Below are 6,737 nucleotides of genomic sequence, written 5' to 3'. Positions count from 1 at the left end.
GTATCTATCATTTATTTACTCATCTCCTGAGTGCTATTGGTAACCCTTAATGATTTACATCCCAGAGTTTCCTTAGCTAAAGCAATTTTATAAAGAAACTAAAGAGTTTGTTTTTGAAATCGATGGTTATACTAACTAGAAAGCATGCCTCTGCTTTACAGGGCTTAAAACAAAGTGTCTGGCATCATTCCAACATCTGGATTTCATTTCTTGTTAAAGCAGTATAAGATGGATTTGGAAAGAATGAAGTGAAATCAGTTCTAATGATCATTGTCTTAATTTTGGACTGAAAATTTCCCTGCAAGTCAGGCTCTGTCATGTTTAACTTTGAATGTGCACTTCATAGGAATAAAAGTTGCAGTGACCTAATCCACTCCAATGCTCCCTCTGACTTTAAAAAACTACTTAATGAAACATTTTGGAGTAAGAGACATAATCTTACTTGAAATTTCTGTGCAATGGCTTCACATTTATATTTTTCATTGCCTGTACTTGCTAAAAATACTTTATTCCTCCAAAAGTACAGTGCACTTGCTCTAGATTTTATAGCTTTTTAAATTGATTATCTAAATTTGGGTAATTCTTGGATTTTTAAAAAGCATTAATAAATGAGATACCTCAGAAAGAATGTGTTTGAGGTATCTCATGTGTGCATTAAATTTTCCTGTAATGATAACATAACATTTTTAAACCATCAATCTATGCAAATGTTCATGCATGTTTATGCATGCCTTTCAAAATTTTTTTCCTTTCTTAATTTCATTTTTGATGTCTGATCTTATTTATTTGTTACTCTTTAAAAAAATCTCATTTTTTTTTATTGGACTCAGACTTAGAGGTAGAAGCTCTCAGAGAAGACAGCCTCTGTCTCTTGGCAATCTGTTCCAGGCATTTATCTTTGGCCTCCTTCATTCTCTTGGCCAAAAGTTTGGCATATTCTGCAACCTCATCCTTATTTTTCTTAGTATGCTGTTTCTTTAGAGGAATACACCAACATTTATGCTGGAGGACACGTGGAGTAACAAGATGTTGAATCTTGGGTGCTTTGGTTCTAGGTTTCCTACCTTCTTTGTTTAGGGACTTTCACAACATACTGGTGAATATCATCTTTAGAAAGACTGAAAAGGTTATGAATTCTGCTAGCTCTTTTGGGCCCCATGAGACAAGGCATAGTAGTATCAGTAAACCCAGGGATATCCTTCTCCCCCCTTTTTTTTCTTTTTACAACAACCAAGTTGAGCACAGTGAGATTGGCATCCACAATGCAACCCCAAAGACATTCATGCTTTCTTTCCCAAATGCCCCCCATCCCCTCCCAGTCCTCCTTGGTCTGTAGCAGCAATGCCTCTTACTCAGCAGTAGTCAGACAGGGCCATGGGTCACAACCCCCTGCTTCATGGGGAAGCCTTGTTTGTCATTGCCACCACAGATTCAGCCCACAAAACCCTTCCAGTCTTCACCTAGAGCATCAGCAGCCATGGCCGTTCACTTCTCATGAAAGATATGAAGTTTGTGTTCCTTGTCCACTTCAATGAGTTTTGGGCAGCCAGTAGCTGGGAAAGAGATATTCTGCTTCATCCTGAAGCAGCCTACTGCCTCCGAGGTGCCACGAAAAAGAGCTCAAAAAAACTTTCCTTACATTTTTTTGAAATTCTATAAATGCTTGACAGGTGACTTTCTCAAACATGACTTTAAAGTTTTTATTTTTGGGGTGCCTGGGTGGCTCAGTCTGTTACGCTTCTGTTCAGGTCATGATCTCATAGCTCATGAGTTCAAACCCGGCATCGGGCTCTGTGATGACAGCTCAGAACGTGGAGCCTGCTTCAGATTCTGGGTTTCCATCTCTCTGCCCTCTCCTGCTCACACTCTGTCTCTCTGTCTCTCTCTCTAAAGAATAAACATTTAAAAATTTTTAAGATTTTCTTTTCTTTTTCTCTTTTATTTTTTTAAAGTAGGCTTCACACCTAACTTGGGGCTTAAACTCACGACCATGAGATCAAGAGTTGGATGCTCTACTGAGGCACCCAGGTACCCCAAAAAGTTATTTTAAAAACTGCTTTTTAATTAAAAATGGAAAGACTTTTCAAAAGCATTTAAAATTGTTGCAGAGAAGGAATTTCTCATATATGAGGGTCCTATTCCCAGTAATCCTAACCATTACTAGTATCAGCACTAAAAAGGAAGAAAAAGATAGGAAGAGTAGAACTAGAGATATGATAAGAGACCTGGAAATTTTATTTCAAATGACAAACTGCTCCTGGAAGTCAGGGATCTTAGATGCTGGCATAATTACACAGATTGAAAAGAAGGAAAATGGAAGGAATTGCTATCCTTAGATATATTTAAGGCCAGATCTAGCAAAGCTCTGGAAAACAAAATTCAGGAAAATACCCAGAATGTGTTGTCAGGGCAATGGCCTAAGTAACTTCCATATAATTTCTCTCTGTGTACCACTGATGTGAGAAGAGGGCTCTGGAGTTTGGTTTGCTCTCTCACTGATTTCAGTGTGACCTTAGGCAATTTATTTGATCTGACTGCCAGTTTTCCCTCTCTCCAGAGAATTTAGAAAATGACACATACTTGGTGGGGCTTAATGTTTGTAACCACTTCAAGATTTCAAACAGAATATTTTCATGATGGAAAAAGTATTGTTCTTTGTCACTCTATGTGTTGGTTTACGAAAGTTGAAACCTGGAATTAAAGTCCAAACCAGGTTTAATATGTTAGCTTAAGACTGCATTTACTGTGTTTCCATTGCATTCAATGTATTTCTATGCAATTTCATTCCATGTGTATTTACTGAGGAGCCACTATTGCTTTCCAAAAACTCAAAATCTTGGGCCCATAGAAATTGGTTCATTGACCATGCTGGAAGTCCACAGGGTTCCCTTGCTTGCAGAGCAGAAAAAGAATCCCCCAAGTCCCTATCTGGTTTAGCAATTTCATTAAATCTGGATGTGATGCACAGTGGAAGATAGTATAGTCGCCCCATCAGCAAATATATACTATTTGAGATGCTAGAGAATTAGGAGAACCGAAATGAAATCCCAGTCATGGATGAAACCAGGTTCTCTCTCAGGAGCTCATTTCACAGTTCTGCCGAAGAGTATAACAATATTTCTACTACTTCATGTTCTTCTGAGAAACCTGAAAGATAATGAATTGGGAAAATGTCCTTAATCAAAAAATTAATGAATCACTACTAATTATAATAACAACCAAAATACCGAGTGCCTCCTATATTCCAGTACAGTGCTAAGCATCAATTTGCCTCATCATTTCTTACAGTGCATGTAATTTTTTCTACACATGAGGAAATGGAGGCCGAGGAGCCACAGTAACCAGCTAGTGAGGGTGGAGTGTGGTGGGGGCAGAGCCAGGACACAAACCCAGGCCTATCTAATTCCAAAGAGATATGAAAAGTCATGAATTCCGGTCAACTGAACATATGGTCCTCAAACACAGTAGTGGCCATTTTACTTTCTCTTTCCTCAGTTATTGCTAGCTGCCTTGTAAGTAATTATCAATTTTCTAGGAAATTCCTCACTTTTGTGGGAAGCCTATTGCACTGACCTGCAATGGAAAGCTATTTCCTTCCAAAACCTGTCAGCTAAGGCGTCTGTGTTCCCAACCAGAAAGATCCACCTTAGGTAGCCAAGGAAGATGTTAAAGGAAAGGTTTAGGGAGCAGTTACTATATGTTTAAAAAATAGATGTTTAAAAATATTTCACTTATTGCTAGAATGACTTTGAAAGAGAATACCAAGGTTCAGGAGAGAAAATGATGCATACAAGGCTGGGCAGTAAATAGCAGCAAAGCTGGGGTTTAAAGTCACATCAAGCCCCTGACTCTTCATCGCCTCCTCATGACAAAAAGCTTTCTGCTGAAGTAGCCAACCCCATGCCCACAACTTTATTGTTCTTCATAGCACTTGTCCCCATCTGACAGAATATAGGTTGTCTTTATTGTCTGCCCTACCTACTGCAATATGAGCTTCTAGAGGGCAAGGGCCTTGTCTGACTTGTTAATTTCCATGTCCCTCATGCCTAGAACAGTGACTTAAATAAATAATAAATATTTTTTACGTGAATAAATAAATTAAGGCAGGATTTAAAAGCCAGGGTAGATACCAAGCTTGTGACAGGTTGATAGCAGAGTATGGTTTAGTCTGGAAAGCCTTACTTTGATACAAGAAAATGCAGCAATTTGAATCTATTTTTGCTTAATAGGTTAAAAGTGATTCCTAACTTAAACTACGACCCATATTTAAAATTTGTCTTCAATATAAAGTTTCACTTAGGAACCCCCTCAGTATTATTTATTTATTAGGCATTATTAATACTACTATTGAAACTTCTAGGCATTTTGACATTATAAATGTAAGCGTATCCATTTTTAATATTATTAGTTTCCAGAAGCCTAAGGGCAAAGCAGATATTTTAATTCATTTTGTGAAGCTTTGAAGTAAAAGAGGAGATGGAAAGATTGATGAAAAATGAAAAGATCAGAAGAGGGACAACTAAGTTATGAAAATCAAAAAAGTGTTTATCTATTTAAAAAAGCCCCACACAAATTAGCTAACTCCCACAAACGTATCAAAATTTGGATAAATAACATATATATATTTAATATGAAATTTATTGTCAAATTGGTTTCCATACAACACCCAGTGCTCATCCCAAAATGTGCCTTCCACAATACCCATCACCCACCCTCCCCCCCCTCACCCCCCCCAATCAACCCTCAGTTCGTTCTTAGTTTTTTAAGAGTCTGTTATGCCTTGGCTCTCTCCCTCTCATAAATAATATTTTTATTAACTATGACACACCTCTTTTTCCCCTACTTTTCTTCCTTGAATGTTCTTTGATCTCCTCTCTGTATGACAAAAATTTCATGATACCATTTTTTTCTATTAACATGTAGCATAGTTAACTGATAGCAGTTTTTATTATTGGTAATTGGGTTGCACACAACATGGGACTTCTCATACAGAACTAATCACTGTAATATGGCTACAAGTTTGTGCCCATAAACATAAGAGTTCTAATAAATTCTGTTTTTTATAATAGCTGTGGAGAATGTATGGTGCATTTATAATGTGTGTGCTGCATTATCTGGCATATTTCTGGAAGGGGGGACCTTTGCATTTGAGTAGGCATCAATAAGAAATGAATTCTTCCCTGGCAATTCTTATATTTAGCTATGGGAAGAGTCTTCCACAGACTAGTTTGTGGCGCTGTACATTTCAACCTGTTTTCCTCTACTACACAAATACATAGTGTCAGCACCCTAGTATGGGCTGATGCTATGATAGGACCTCTGGCCCTGCCCTTTAATGTTGTCACACCAGGCGAATGGACACAGCACATGGTGGGACTATGCCTGGAAGCTATTCATTCCTATGCTGGGCAGCTGGCAATAACTTCACATGAATGTGGTTGTGAAGCACATGAACATATTTCATGAAACCCAAGCTCAACAAATCCCCACCTCGTCTTCCCTTTAGCTGGATTCCAGAAAGGCTCATGGCTCCTCCACCATTACTTGCAGGGGAAGTTGGAGCGAAAAAGACAACCATCTTAACCGAATTTGGTTGAAGTATTTTACCTTGGCAAATTTTACAGCGGCATATGAACATGTAAACACATTGCTGGTGTTCCTTCCAGAGACTTGGAAGGGATCCCAGAAGGGAGGGGTCATGAGCTTGAGGTTCACTAACTTTATATTACATTCTCCAGTAATAGGCACACATCTACTACAGTTCAGCTACACTAACCTTCATCTCTTTTTTGTACAAAAAGCATATTCTGCCCTTCCTGCCTCTCTTCCAATCAAATCCTTATTTGTGTCTCAGCTCTGGGAGGTTTTTCTGATCTCCTGTGTGTATTACTCCCCTTACTCTCTGCCGAATCATCCCGTTCTCTTTTTAGCCTCTATTTCTCTCTGAAGCTATTTTGTTTACGTACTTATTATCTGGCTTCTCTGGTAAAATGTGGGCTCCGTGAGAGCAGGAATGTTGTCTGGGATGCTCACAAAAAATCATTTGAATGAATGAACTATAAGCTTAAAAATGTGTATCTTTTAAATTAGCTCAAGACTATTATTTTATCGTTTTAATAAATTTACTCCAACTCTGGTCCCCATCTCACTGAATTGGCCACGCCCTTCCCGGGGTTTGCAAAGTTGTTGGGATTTAGCAGAGCAACTGGTCATCAATCATTTTCCTTCACTGGTCACTGGACTGTCCATGGTCTTGGCCAGCAGTCAGGTACCTAATTGCAGCTTCTTGACATGTATGTGGCTGAAGAACATTGGCAAAGGTTGGGAGCCCTCCTCTTGGTGTCTGGCCTCCCTCCAGAGACCCCATAGCTGTTGCCCTCTTGCCGTTAGTTCCCTGGCAGCAGCATGGTGATCAGCATTACTGGAGAGACCCACAGACAGTTAGACAATCCTAGCTAGGACTAAAGCCCTGCCTTGCTTTTCTCAAGGGAACTTTCTTTGCTTTTCTCCGCTCTTGGGATCTCTTGGAAAGTCATTTCATGGAGGTTAGGCCTTACAAAACAGGGAATCACTGGTGTTACCTTCTATTCTCCCTCAGCAAAAGTCCCTGAGTTAAGGAAGTTGTAAGGGTCTGACTACTTTCTTAGAAGAGGAAGGGGGAAATCTGAAGAACACAATTATCAAAATCTCAAAAATTATTCTGTCACACACCTTTTGTATATCGAAAAGGAAACTAA

The 6,737-nt window shown here is 38.9% G+C and overlaps 1 pseudogene; it reads right to left on the bottom strand.

Moving 5' to 3' along the window:
* Positions 1 to 807: 807 nt before the first annotated feature.
* On the bottom strand, positions 808 to 1,578 carry LOC106979568 (40S ribosomal protein S6-like; annotated as a pseudogene).
* Between the last annotated feature and the right edge of the window lie 5,159 nt (positions 1,579 to 6,737).

This window comes from Acinonyx jubatus, chromosome B1 (genome assembly GCF_027475565.1).
Source record: "Acinonyx jubatus isolate Ajub_Pintada_27869175 chromosome B1, VMU_Ajub_asm_v1.0, whole genome shotgun sequence".
Classification (NCBI taxonomy): domain Eukaryota; kingdom Metazoa; phylum Chordata; class Mammalia; order Carnivora; family Felidae; genus Acinonyx; species Acinonyx jubatus.
Note: the sequence above shows the minus strand (reverse complement) of the source record. Positions and strands in the feature narration are given on the sequence as shown.